Source organism: Panthera onca, chromosome A1 (genome assembly GCF_046562875.1).
Source record: "Panthera onca isolate mPanOnc1 chromosome A1, mPanOnc1 haplotype 2, whole genome shotgun sequence".
Lineage (NCBI taxonomy): Eukaryota > Metazoa > Chordata > Mammalia > Carnivora > Felidae > Panthera > Panthera onca.
The window spans coordinates 230,792,379-230,807,049 of NC_138339.1; the positions used below are offsets into that span (position 1 = coordinate 230,792,379).

At 49.3% G+C, this 14,671-nt stretch overlaps 1 long non-coding RNA gene across 1 annotated transcript; it reads right to left on the reverse strand.

Moving 5' to 3' along the window:
* Nucleotides 1–418: 418 nt before the first annotated feature.
* Nucleotides 419–11,028, reverse strand: LOC132674682 (uncharacterized). The gene is made up of 4 exons (XR_009608587.3): nt 10,579–11,028; nt 7,837–10,363; nt 4,896–4,972; nt 419–4,209 (listed from the first exon to the last, which is right to left on the reverse strand). It is a non-coding gene; the product is annotated as an uncharacterized LOC132674682 (long non-coding RNA).
* Between the last annotated feature and the right edge of the window lie 3,643 nt (nt 11,029–14,671).

Below are 14,671 nucleotides of genomic sequence, written 5' to 3' on the forward strand. Positions count from 1 at the left end.
TCCACTCATCAAAGACATTAAGAATATGAGAAGGCAAACCACAAACTGAGAGGAAATATTCACAGCACATTTATCTGGCAAAGAGCTTGTATCCACAATATACACACTGCTGTAAATTAAAAAGAAAAGAAAACAAAGGGAAATGCAACCCAGGGTTTTTAAAGAATGAGCTAAAGACTTCAAAGGGCACGTCACAGTGAAAGCTGCAGAAATGACCAAAGAGCGCATGGAAAGGCATGTAGTCACAACCACGTGATATTTCACGTCCGCCAGGATGGCCAAAACGTTTAAAACTGGCAACACTTCTGTCCGCGAGCATGCGGGGCAACGGAACGCTCACACGTTGCCGTTCAAATTATCGTGGGCATTTGGAAAAACCGATGGGCAGTTTCCCGAAATATTAAATATGCACCTAGTTATTACCCAACCATTTTCCTTCTGGCTATTTGCCCCAGAAAAGTGAAAACTTAAAAGACGTATACAAGAATGTTTTTAAATGCTTTATTCACAACAGGGAAAAACTGAAAACGGCCCGAATGTGTACCAACCAAAGAATGGGTACAAAAAGTGTGGCATGTTTATTCACTAGAATACTACTTAGCAATGAAAAGGAAAGAACTACTAGAACTTTCAACCACGTGGATGAATACTATGAATATTACGTTGAATCAAAGGAGTCAGACACAAAGGGATACATTCGGTATTGTTCTATTTATATGAAGTTCTAGAAGCAGGCACAACTAAGCCATGGTAAGAGAAATCACAACAGTGGCTGCCTAGGGGAAGGGGTCAGGATTCACAAGAAAGGGACATAGGATCGTTTCCTAGGGTGATAAACATGCTTTATATATCAATGGGGTGGTTTCATAAACTATATAGTACCTTTGCCAAAACTCACTGAACAGTACACTGAAAATATGTGGATTTACATCATGTAAGTATCTCAAAAACAAAACTAACCTAAACTAAGCAAAAAAACCTTATTTGGTTAAGTCCCCGCAGTCGTGTTTCTTTTAATGTGGCTAATGCCATCCATCCTGATTCAGGAAGGAAAACCTGGAGCAAAAAATATAAAGATAATAACAGGAAAATGAAGAATCGACAGCAGGCGGTGTGGTACGCAGCACACCTCCGTCCACAAGTCCTTAAATCATGTCAAAGTGTGTAAAATTAATTGCGTTCCTCATATAGTTTAATGGAGTTTCTCGTGTAGGTGGGTCAGCTTTGTGTACCAGTCATGTTGCATGGAAATAGGACACATATGGTTATTCCTGAGGGGAAGCTCAGGCCCAGGGGAAGGTGGGCTACCAGATGTTCCTGACATCCTGGGACCAGCTTTAAAAACACAGCTGCAGGGGCGCCCGGGGCTCAGTTGGCTAAGCCTCCGACTTTGGCTCAGGTCACGATCTCACGGCTCTCGAGTTCAAGTCCTGCATCGACTCTGTGCTGACAGCTCAGAGGCTGGAGTCTGCTTCGGATTCTCTGTCTCCCTCTCTCTCTGTCCCTCCCCTGCTTGCTCGCTCTCTCTCTTTCTCTCTCAAAAGTAACCATTAAAAAAAATAATAACTCACTGCTGGAAAACTGGGTGTGTGAACCAAACGTACCCAAATCTTTGAAGTTCCAAGAGACCCAAACTAAAATAGGAGTCAGGTTTGCCAAGGGAGGAGAGGGGGCGTATCCTTGGTGCTTGGACTCCTTCTGAGGTCCCGCTGGTGGTTCTGTCCCCATCCTGCACCCTGGTATCCAACCCAGCCACATATGTGGTGAGTTGGTATTAGCTCGAAGCAGTTTTCAAGGCAGTAGAGGCCCTTCCGTGGAAGATCTCCTCCCTTGCCCATTTATCACTACCCAACAGACATAGTCTTGTCCTCCGGCTCCAGGGCAAGCGTTCTCCCCAAATCCTCCCCTATCCCCCCGCTGAGGCCCCAGAAAGAAAATCCTGCAGTTGTCCATCTGCAGCACATCCCTCAAACCAAGAAAGTGGCCCTGCCTGTCCCCCGCAGCTTTGCTGGCAGTCCTGCTTTGAGCTGCCGCTACACCTTTGTTGACACACGGCACGGAGATGTCACCCGGTCTCCACGGGACACCAGCGCTTCGTTCCGTACTAAAACCACCCTTTCGTCTTTTCCATCGGTCTGCAACCACTTTTAAAACACCACTGGAGGGGGCATCCGGGTGGCTCGGTCGGTGAAGCGTCTGACCCTTGACTTCAGCTCAGGTCAGGAGCTCATGGGTTTTGAGCTCTGGCCCCGCACTGGGTTCCAGGCACTGACCGTGTGGAGCCTGCTTGGGATTTTCTCTCTCTCTCTCTCTCTCTCTCTCTCTGCCCCTCCCCTGCTTGTGCTCTCTCTCTCTGTCTCAAAATAAATAAATAAACTTTAAAAAAAATGATAAAATAAAATAAAATGCCACTTAGCATCAAAACACATTTGTGGATATGGGTCCTGAGGGGCAAGGTAGTACTCCTACATAAGGGGTCAATCAGCACCGAATATGCTTATTCCAACCCGTTTAGACGATCATAAACTCTAAAAAGCACAATTTCTAAAATCCTGGCAGAGAACTCTTACAACTCTGGGGAACAGTCCGGTGTGTTCTTGCCCGCCCCCAGCCTTGGCCTGGGGCTGCAGACCCCATCGGAGAAACCCCTCACCCTCTCTCACGTTTCCCTCGATGCTTTTCTGGCTCTGCCTCAGATCTGACTCCATGGGATGCAACAGCACGTGTGACGAGTCCCAGGGGGTTTTCACGCAGGCCTGTCCTAGGATTACTATAAAAGCGATATTTATGTCCTGGTGGTTTTCTAAGGTCACCTGGCCAGGTATTACCTTCAGACTTGATGTAGCTGTCATAGAAGGAAATTGCAGGAGAAGCTTCCTGCCTCTTGGGCTTTATTCCCAGGCTTCCTTACTTTTCAGCTTCTGACGTGCACTGACGTCGTTAGGCCTCAAGAGCAGGACAGAAGGGAGCGGGGTGGAGGCCTTTGTGCCCAACTCGCGGCCTGCCTTCCTCTCCCCTAGCAGATTGGCAGACTGTCGCCTGTCAGGCCCCGCTGAAGCTCCCGCCTGCGTGGGTCCCTGGCTGTCAGCTGGAGGAGAAGTTCCAGGAAGTGGATGTTGTTTTTCAGGCTCAGAAAGGCCACATGCTAAAAATATCGATGGCAGAGGCTGTCACCAGGGAACACTTGGCAGTGAGGAAGATGTGCTGTGAAATGCAACAGCCTCGTCCTTCGGGGAGAGGTTTCTCGACCGGCCCGATCTGTGAAGGAGCCTTGGTGGCCAGCCCTCCGCGGAGCTCTGAACACAGGGAGCTCTCCTCGCCAGGAGATAGACACCCCCACTTCTTGACTCCTACCCACGCGGGCTCCCTTCTGTGTTTCCTCTTCGGGTAAATGAGATCACGGCTCCCCCGTGTTCCTGAGCTCAAAACCCAGGAGTCACCTTCGTGACTTCTCCGCCTTCACCCCCCTGCGTTGACGTGCCGTTCTCCGGTCCCCCGGCGGTGCCTCCGCTTCCGCTCTCTCATTACCTCTCGTCTGGACGACTGCGGTGGCCTCTTACATTTTCTTCTTGCTCCGGCACTCCTTTTGCCAACTTAGGTCACACACATCCTCACAATCATCATCATCATCTTTTACGCCTTTAAGAAAACATCGCCCCCATTGCATACCAGTATGGCGCCTTGAAAAGGAAGGCTCTTCCCAAACTCTTCTCCAAGCCTTCGTTTCTGTACGTGTGTCTATTGCTGTCTATGAAACGACTCCCAAAACCAAAGCCTTAAAGCATCAAGAGAACACCTACTGTCTCTCAGTCACCGTGGGTCAGAAAATCAGGAGCGTCTTAGCTGAGCGGTTCTGGCTCAAGGTCTCGCCTAAGTTCCAGCCAGGATATCAGCTGGGACTGCGGTCACCTGGAGCTCTGACCCAGTTCTAGCGGATCAGCTTCCAAGAAGGCTGGTTCACACAGACAGCAGGAGCAGGTTGGCGCTGGCTCATGGCGGGAGGCTTCCGTTCCTTCCCCACGCGGGTCTATCCCTAGGCTGCTGGGTGTCGTCACCACAAGGCAGCTAGCTTCCCCCACAGCAGGCAGTCCACAGAACAGCAAGGGAAGTGGCGACATCTTCTGTGGCACAGTCTTAGAAGTCACACACCATCACTTCCACCACGTTCCGTTGGTCACACAGACCACCCCTGAGACAATGCCGGGAGGACTACAAAAGAACATGAATAGCAGGCGTTGAGGATCATTGGGCGCCATCTTGGAGACAGTTTTCCACCTTAACCCTCACCGTCTCTTCCTACGCACCCTGAACTGCAGTCGAACAAATGGTCCTCCTCCCGTTTCTACCTGACAAAATCCTACCTGTCCAACCAGGACTCACACGGCCATGAAGTTCTCCCAGATCCCACAGGCTTTAATAAATTCCTCCCCTCCTGGTCCACTTAGCATTTCTTTTCTTTTCTCTTCGCTTTTCTTCTCTTCTCTTTTCTTTTCTTTCCTCTTCTTTTTTTTTTTTTTTTTTTTTTTTTTTTTTTGAGAGAGAGGGAGAAAATGAGAGGGGAGAGGCAGAGGGAGAGAGAGAGGGAGAAAATCTCAAGCAGAAAATCTTAAGGTGTGACTTCCACACCTAGCACGGAGCCCAATCCCACGACCCTGGGATCATGACCTGAGCCAAAATCAAGAGTCAGACGCGTAACTGACTGAGCCACTCAGGCACCCCCCACTTTTCTTTTTTTTTTTTTAGCACTTAGCATTTCGACCTCTATGGTAGTGCTTATCACATTCTGCCTTGTGTTACAGTTGGGTACAAATGTAACTAACTACCTCCGAAAACCCCTGAAAGAAAGGACCCATGATCTATTCTCTTGTTCACCCAGTCCTTGGGAAAGTACTTACAGAAGTCGATGCTGTATATGGGTTTATTGAATTGAATGTGTCCTCCTTCCTGTCAGGGTTACTGGTTGGGTTAAATCCTACAAGAGAAGAGAATATTTCACTTAGCATCATACTATGTGCCTACTATGTGCTAGCTTTTGGGGATAAACATGGTCCTTGCTGCCACAGTGTCTCAGCCTAGTGAAACATTTGTAAATTCTCATGAATGACCAGACAAATGGAGCCACATTCAAAATTCTCTACTCCGTCAACTCAGCACATTGGAATATTCGAGAATATTCCTGATTTTTGAAAAATATTTTACCTGGAAGATTTTGTGGCCCAATCTTTCCGCTTTATCCTCAGCTTTTTAATGATGGTTCCTACTCATTCATTCATTCATTCACCTACCTAATCAGCCATTCATACATTCAACAAACACTCGCTGAGCAAGCCACTGTGGGTATTTAAAGATAAACGAGATGAAGTGTCTCCTTTTAAGATTTTTGAAATCCAGCAGAGGAGACAAACAGGTACACAAAGCACTATAACACAACCAACCGTTAGCACAGGAAAGGGAGGAGCATGACAGCAACAGATTTCAAGGGCAATTCAGAAGATGTTCTCCAGCCTGCACGGTGAGGGGGCGGAACCCCCGCGTCTGCTGTAGAAGCTGCTGAGGGCAACATTAACCTCCTCAAGCTACATCAGAGACGAACAGCTGTGTCTTTTTTGTCCAGAAAGATCTGGACCCCCTCCCCTGGTCCCCAGAACGAAACCTCACCGCCAACCTCTCCCTCTTTCTACTCAAGGCGTTGAGAGCCAACAAGGGAAACAGGAACAGGACTGTCAATTAAGATCAAGTTCAAGTTCGCCAGGTGAGCCTTCTCAGCAGCATCCCTCCCTGGGTAAATGGATCAGTCCTCACCTGAGTATTGTCCTTCCCCGCTCTGAAGCGGCCTGGAGAGGACAGGCATACCAATGATTCAATACTAGTGACTCTATGAATCGAGAACCTGCCGACGGTCCAAGAAGGGAAAAAATAAATACATGCTCATATATTAATTCCTAGAAAATCGGTACTATTTCTATAGTTACCGTATTTTTTTTTTTTAATCATGAATAAGAATACCTGGGCAGTCCCATTGTTTGCTACATGAATCCAATAATGGGATGGAATATTTTATTTCATTGTTTTCCTGGAACCCTGGGACATATGATTGCTAAAACAAACCTCATAAATGCTCATTTATTTTTAATGCATTTATTTTAATGCATGCAAGACATATCATACACATAAAAAGGATTTATAAGACATATGCACATTTTAAAGCTTAATAAAATGAACACCGGGTACCCACCACCCCACTCAAGAAATATATGTCAGTTGATTATTAATAATAAGAGCTAATATTTTCTAAGCACTTATTATGTGCCAGACACTGTTCTAAGCACTTTACATATATTATCTGATGGATTTTCACAACAACCTTATATGTTAAGCATCACTATTATCATTTCATAAATGGAATAACAAGCCTCCGTGTGGGAGCTTGCCCGAGGACACACAGATAATAAGTGGTCGAGCTGGGGTAGAAACCTAGACAGTCTGCCTCTAGAGCCCATACTTTATTTTTTTTTTTTAATATTTATTTATTTTGGGGAGAGCACAAGCCGGGGAGGGGAACAGAGAGGAGGACAGAGTATCCAAAGAGGGCTCTGGGCTGCAGGCTGATAGCAATGAGCCCAATGCAGGGCTCGAACTCATGAACCTCGAGATCATGACCTGAGCCAAAGTCAGACGCTCAACCGACGGAGCCACCCGGGTACCCCCAGAGCCCACACTTTAAATCACTACACTATACAGAGGCCCTTGGCTGTACAGGATATTGGGACAAATTGACCATAAGATGAAACGTGTATGCAAACCAAATGTCTCTACTGACTCCTACTCTTACATGGAGGGTGAATTGGGGGGCAGAAGCCTTCCTAACCACAACAAACAAAAAAGTCCTGAGACCCAGGCTATCGTTGCCAAACAGCAGCAGATTTAAAAGATGTAAAGGCAGAAACAACAGGGCAAAAGGTATAATGATTTTAAAAAAATCCTATTACCCGCACCTACAGACACATATACCTCATGGTTATTTTGCATCAAATGCAAACTTTATCCTGAAACAGCCAAACATGATGTTAGAGCTTCAATGATCACGGGAATTTTTGATTCCACAAATAACAATTAAGGGGAAGATGGTTTCAATTGATATATTCATCTTAATCTCAATAGGGCAGCATGCAAGGGCCATGACTTTTTTTTTTTTTTTTTTTTTCCAAATGTCCGAAATCAGAGTATTGGTGGGAATCAAAGATCTTTGTAAATGACCGAGCTTTAGGGGCGCCTGGGTGGCTCAGTCGGTTGAGCATCCGACTTCGGCTCAGGTCACGAACTCGCGGTTTGTGTGTTCAAGCCCCACGTCAGGCTCTGTGCTGACAGCTCAGAGCCTGGAGTCTATTTCAGATTCTATGTCTCCCTCCCTCTCTTCCCCTCCCCCGCTCATGCTCTATCTCTCTCTCTCTCTCTCTGCCAAAAATAAACATTTAAAAAAAATAATTAATTAAAAAAAAAAAAAAAAGACCGAGCTTTAGAATGCCAGACAAAACGCCAGGAAGGTCTGGCTGAGGTTGTGCGTCTGTGCAAGGCGTCCGGGGCAGAGAGAGAGCCTGCTGCAGAGCCCGGTGGGCGAGGTCCGTCCGCCTCTTCCTTCCCCTCCCCTTCTCCTTTCCTGGTGCTTGGGCTCTTCCTCTCCGCCCTTCCCTTCTGACTTCACTTCTTTCCTCCCACTCACCCTCCACTCCACTCACTGCATTTGTCTTTCCTTCCACACCCATTCTTACAATCACCTCCTATTTCTGCACCCAAATGCCTCTTCTTTGCACCCTTCAGACCCTTCGGGGAGCTCACCGAAGATGTGTAATGTGCCTCCATTAACAGCTGGTTCCGGGCTCCAAAGCATGGAGCACATTTGTGCAGGGACATAGGCAGGCAGGGTACAGATGTGAACGAGATTGGGTCCTCCTGGCCCCAGACAACTTCCCGTCTAGAGAAGGAAGCAGACAGAAGCCCATATAACAAACCCAGGCTGAGTGGGCTAAGGCAGAAAAGTAGGGCTAATACTATGGGTGAGCAGACCCCTGGGGGGAGGCCAGATTCGTGCTGCAACAAGGAGGGCTTCCCGGAGGAGGCAGCAACTGAGCAGAAGTGCAGGGTCCTGCCTTTCTTATCTCCGAAGCTTCACGTGAAATGCTCAGGACAGATGTCTTCACAGGGGTTAGGAGAAAGGGTTGCCGGAGAGTTTCAGCACCCGCTTGCATAACCGCGGGAGCCCGAGCTCTGCACACAACCACGCCTGTGGCTCCCCGCCCCAGCTCACACAGCTACGATTCCCCCGGGGATTCTGTCTCGAGGTGCAGAGCTCCGAGGGAGATCAGCAGAAGGGAGCAGAGACAGTCTTAAAGATCTTGCCTTCCCGGCCCGGAATGAGACTCAAACGCAGGCCCGGACACTCAGCTTCTCTCACGTTCCCTCACCCCCGGCCCCTCTGTACGGGGTTTCCAGCCTGCCTGCCCTTCGGTTCAGACTCAGGACAGCAGGGAAGGTGAGGAAGTGGAGAGGGAGGGCGAAAGCAGATGATTCTTTCAAGAATCTGCTCTTGAGCAAACCACTTCCCCTCCCTGGGCCTCAGTTTCCTCATCCGCAAAATGAGAAAGCCCGTCCCTGCCAGCCCAGCCGGGCCAGCTGTTTTCTGTTTCCGTCCTGCCCTCCCTCGGTATGTCTTTCTCTTGCAGTCAGATGGGGCTGTTTCCCAGTTTCTGGAAACCGCTTCTCACCATCTGCCTATCATCGTCCTCTTCCCCCCTGTGGCTTTTCTCTCCCCTGCCTGGGCTCCACGGTGGGGGGACACAGGCCATGCTGCTGTTACTTTGGGGCCGGCCTTTCGGAGCCTCCCTCCCCTCCGCCTCACAGCTTTCAGTGGGCACACACGGACAGGAAGCCGGGCTCTCGAACTGTGTGCTCAGCACTTGGGGCAAGAGCCATTACCCCCAGCCTGACTCACAGAAGGGAATTCAGAATCTCTGCAAGGCCAGCCGAGCCAGGTTGGGGAAACGGCCTCCTTTTTTTTTTCCCCCCTTCGAACCCTGGTTAAGACTTCAAGGAAGAGTTAGGTGAGCGTGGTTGTTGCAAGACGGAAGCGAGGGGCCCTCCAGGCAACGGCGAGGACACGGTCTGAGGCGGGTACGGCGTCCGCGGTTGATAAATGGGAGAATGAGCGCTGCTGTGGATTCTGTCGCAGAGGACGTTCCCTCCCTTTAGCACCGCTGCCAGAGAAAGGGACTTTTCTAGGATGCACTCCATATGGAAAGATAGGACAACAGTCCCGTGCGCGTAAAAGCCATTTCCCTTTGGGTCGTTGTGCTGGAAGCTTCCTCCCGGCTTCCTTCTCCCGAAGCAGCTCCTGACACATCGGTCGGAAGGGCTGGCAAAGCAGGGCAGGCTGCTCAGGCGACCCAGGCGTGCGGGTGGGGCGACCCTCCTCCACTTGGCCGCTGGTCCATCTGTCCCTTCACTCCCGCGGCCCTTCCTTTGTGCGCCCACCTCCTCCTGCCTCCCCGAGAACAGACCTGCGACGCTATGCCAGCCTGAACTCCCGTCCCCACCCCGACAGGCACAGCCCACGGTGCCAGGGGTGAGCTCATGAAGGTCACAAATGTATCTGTTCTCATCCCTCACGACAGTCTTGCTCTCTCCCTACACGAAACGCCTCCAGCATTTGTGTTCTGGAATGCTCAGCCAGCGTCCAATAAACTCTGCCTTTTTTGATTGTAATCCCTTTGCTGCACAGGCCCAGGGTCCCCAACAAACTGTGAGTCGCTCTCGAACCTCTCTAACCCCGGTACCTGTCGACGTGTCTCATTCATAGTCAGCGGATTCCTTTTTATTTTTTATTATGGTTTATTACACAGATAAAACATGCTCACGGTAGGATTACATGTTTATTGGCAGAGTAAATCACCACAGAATCAAGTGCACAGCCTCCAAAGCTATTAAAGAAATGCAAATTTTTTTTAAATGGAAGATATTCTTATACATGTATTAAATTAAGGCAAATCAATAAAAATGAAAAAATGCTATGCAAGAGTGATTATGGAAAAGAGTGTGCTTACACAGCATTGGTGGTGGGGGGGCCACCTATCGTTCGGTTCAAGACTCTGGAACACTACCTGGAGGTATCTCACAGGACGCATAAAGATCCCCATGCCCTGGGGCGCCTGGGTGGCTCAGTGGGTTGGGCGTCAGACTTCCGCTCAGGTCACGATCTCGCGGTCCGTGAGTTCGAGCCCCGTGTCGGGCTCTGTGCTGGCAGCTTGGAGCCTGGAGCCTGCTTCAGATTCTGTGTCTCCCTCCTCTCTGCCCTTCCCCCGCTCGCACTCTGTCTCCGTATCAAAAATAAAAATAAACGTTAAAAAAAATTTAAAAACAAAAGATCCCCACGCCCTTTAATTTGGGATACGAGTGTTAGATCTGGCATCAGGGTATCCTGAACCTTCTCCATTCTATATTCTCCTCTCCTTGTTGCCTTCCCTCTCTCTCTGTCTCTGTCTCTGTCCTCTCTGTGTCATCTCCTCTCTGTCCACCTCCCCTCACCGGGGATTTCCTTCTGCCACTGTGTCTGTCCTCAACCACATTGCCAAGAGCCCGTCCTCATTCTGCTCCAGAGTAGAAGGAAATGTCTCCCTGGGCTAGACTTTAAGCCTCTGTCTTCCAAGTGTCTTCTCCAGTGTGGATAAGTCCCGCTTTGCTTGTGCTCCTCCCATCAGAGACTTCACCAAGCCCTCCGGGTGAAATCAGGGTGTTCCCTGTGAGACATCACCAAACACCAGCACTCCGTGTGCAAGGCCAGGGAGCTATCCTTTCCTCCCTGGAGTGGGCGTGCGGAGCAAAAGCCAAGAGCAGAGACTCAGAGCTTGCTCATGGAGAACATGCACAGGCCAAGGCCAGCAGCGAGACCCCCCCCCCCGCCCACCGCACTGCTTCCTCCCCAGCTCCCTCCCAGGACCAGAGGAAAGAAGAGATGGGGGGGTGGCGGGGAGTGGGGGTGGGAAGGGAGTGCCTGTGCTGTTTCCTTACTTAGCTGGTCCTGTTTGCTCTTCTCTCTGCCGTCTAGCGGCCACTGTCATGGTAGCCCGTGCCTACTTCTCTTCCGAGCCAGTTTGGAGGTTCCGCTGGGATTGTCCCGTGGACAAGCTCTCCGTTGGGAACTTCACAGAAGCACAAGGTCTTGGCTCAAATACTGTAGCGGACGCTGAGGGTGCCACGGCTGGAGGCCAGAGGTCCACACTCTTCACGGCACCCGGCAGATTCTTTCTTTCCTTTTTTCTTTTTATTGGAGCTTCGTCGACGTACGATGTCATGTTAGTTTCAGGTGTTCAGGGTAGTGCCTCAACAGTTCTATACATTATACAATGCGCACCACCTCCAGTGTGATTGCCATCTGTCACCATCCAACGTTTTTACAATATTATTGACGATTTCTTCTCATCCCTGTGCCTTATTGATTTCATAACTGGAAGTTTGTACCTCTTAATCCCCCTCATCTATATCGCTCATCTCCCCCACCCCTCCCCTCTGGCAGCAAGTTCTTTCTTTATTTTTGAGAGAGAGAGAGAGAGAGCACAAGTGGGGGAGGTGCAGAGAGAGGGGGAACAGAGGATCCCAAGTGGGCTCCGTGTTGACAGCAGCGAGCCTGATGGGGGCTCAAACTCACAAACCGTGAGATCACGACCTGGGCCAAAGGCTGCCGTTCAACTGACTGAGCCACCCAGGTGCCCCTGCGAGTTCTTTCCTGTAGAGAGAATCCAGAGCACCTGCATGGCTTCCACAATCCCCTAAAAATCACCTACTTCTAGGGATCCAGGAACGGAGTTTTAAGAAACGTTAGCCTTAAAGTTCTAAAGTTGCCCCCTTCCCCCTCCCTGAGACAGGAGCTGGATGCTTTTCCCCCCAGATCAAGCAACAAGTGAAAGGAGATATAAGGGAACCGCTGGAAGAAAGCGGGAGCCCCTCTCGCACGCGGAAGGACATGTGCCTGGTGCTGCTGTAGGATGGGCAGAGGGCAGCGGGATGGATCTTGCTAGAGCTCCATTTGTGTCTCTTCAGTTTGGGAAGCATGGACCCTGGTGCCAGGGGCATGGGATGAGGGTAACAGCAGGAGCTCCTGGAATTCGTCGGCTAAAAAACGCACACGGTTCCTGTTGCACAGCAGTGTGAATACAGTTAACCCTACTGACGGGTACATTTTAAAGGATCAAGATGGTGAAGTTTGCAATATGGTTTTTACCACAGCTTAACAAAAAGGGGAGAGATGCACAGGGTTTTCCACGGCCCAGATGGGCACTGCGGAAGGTAGCTGTCGGGAGCCCCGGAGGATCCCTGCCCAGAGAACTGCCTGCCGTGGGGACACGCAAGCAGGAAGAGGCCAGCGCTTACTGCTTCTGAGGACGGGGACTGAGCCGAGTGGTGGCAGATCACCCGGAAAAGGATCACCCACTTGAAGGGATAGACACGTACAGACTCCCCAGCAGAGGGGTCACTGTGGAACCTCAGACAGGAACCCTAGGGCCTCGCTATGCCTGCCCCACGTGGTACCCACTGGTGGACAACTGCTGGCCCAGAGCTCCCCACTGGGTTGGCTAATACTTCCTCAGATTGCCACCATAGTCTGGGGCGTCCCCGTCCAATCCTGTTTCCTCCATCAGCTTTTACAGCCATTGCTCTGCCATAAACCTCTTGCACTGGTAACCAGTTCAGTATCTGCTCCCAAGGGGATCCAAACAGTCACAACTGCAGAATTTCAGAACTGGTCGCCCCAAATCAGGCCAAATGCCGCGGGTTGAGCGAGTGTCTCTCTCTGGGATGTGTGAGCGCTTTTCACTCTTTTCCTTCAGCTCTGAAACACCAACACCTAATATGCTGTTTGTTACACACGATTTCTGTATCCTATTACGTATCGCACAAGCCAACTTTCACTACGTAACACTGTGGTGACAAAACCTAAAAATCTCCGTGGCTTACCACGACAAAGGTTTACTTATTTACCTGTTTATTTATTTATTTTAAAGTTTATTGACTTATTTTGAGAGAGACAGAGACAGCACAAGTGAGGGAGGGGCAGAGAGAGAGGGAGAGGGAGAATCCCAAGTGGGCTCCATGCTGCCAGCGTAGAGCTCTACATGGGGCCCAAACTCACAACCCCAAGATCAAGAGTCACACACACTACCAGCCGAGCCAGCCAGGTGCCCCAACAAAGGTTTATTTCTAACTGATTTTATAGGTTACCCGTCACTTCTAGATGTCTTCCCATAACGGAATCTGGGCTAAAGGAACAGCTTCTCTCCTTGATGTGCCTTTTTAACGGCAAAGGGAAGAGAGCAAAAATGCGAGTGGACATGTGCAATGCTCTGCAAGTTTCTGACACTCATATTTTATTAGCCAAAGCAAATCACACGGCCAAACCTGACAATGAAGCATGGAAGTATATTCTTCCCACAGTCCGAAGGCAGCAGGCAGGGATATCTAATCCTCCTCTGAAGGGGCAAATATTTGAAAATACAGAAAGATGCCAGGGCTGAGGTCTCCAAGAGTTCTTGACCTTTCCTAGTTGTGCCAAAGTGGCTGCCACGGCTACAAGAAACAGAGCTATTCCACACAGGAAGGAAAAGAAAGGGGGAAGGATAAGCAGGAAGAAATGCTGGCTGAGTCTGTCAATCTCTTTCTCTCTCTCTCTTTTTTAAGATTTTTATTTTTATTTAAAAAAAATTTTTTTAAGTTTATTTATTTTGAGAGAGACAGAGACAGTACGAGTGGGGCAGGGGCAGAGAGAGGGAGAGAGAGAATCCCAAGCAGGCTCCGTGCTGCCAGCACAGAGCCCAAAGCAGGGCTCAAGCCCACGAAACCATGAGATCATGACCTGGGCCAAAATCAAGAGTCAGACACTTAACCGGCTGAGCCACCCAGGTGTCCTTAAAGGTTTTTAAGTAATCTCTGCACCCAGTGTGGGTCTCACACTCACAACCCCAAGATCAGGAGTCACACGCTCTACTGTCTGAGCCAGCCAGGAGCCCAATGTCTCTTTGAAGAGTTGTTGTTATTGGGGGGTTTTTTTGCTTTTTTTTTTTTTTTCTTTTCTGGCAGGCTGCCTTAAAGACTTCCACTTACTTACATTTCATTGGCCATTTCTCTGTGCAAGGAAAGCGAGGCTATGTTATTCATCTACCACTCCCAATAGAGGGGTTTTCTGAGTAAGGAAGATAGTATGAATATTGGGTGCTCAGCTGGTGGTTTCTGCCATTCCAACAAGAGAGGTATCGAAAACCCTTTGAAAGCTACAAGACAGAATGAAACAAATTAACTAATGAAACTGAAAAAGAAGCCACAGTCTCCAATTTTCTATGGTTGTTGCAGAGATGCTGGAAGGTGATGTACCTACTAGAACCCTGACATGTTTCTGGGCTCCGAGTCAGCAGCTGGGCTAGAAGACAGAAGCAAGAAGTGGGCTGAAAAGAGAGAGAACTCGTGAATGTCTTACATGGACAACTACCCTTCACACCATTTTTCCCATCATGACCCAGAAAGCCAGCACTCAGCATTTACTCCCATGCAAAACGAAACAAAACCCAAAGATACTAAACAAAATATTTCAGCCTTCTTTCTTTAAGCCTCTATTTGGAGGCCCCTGCAG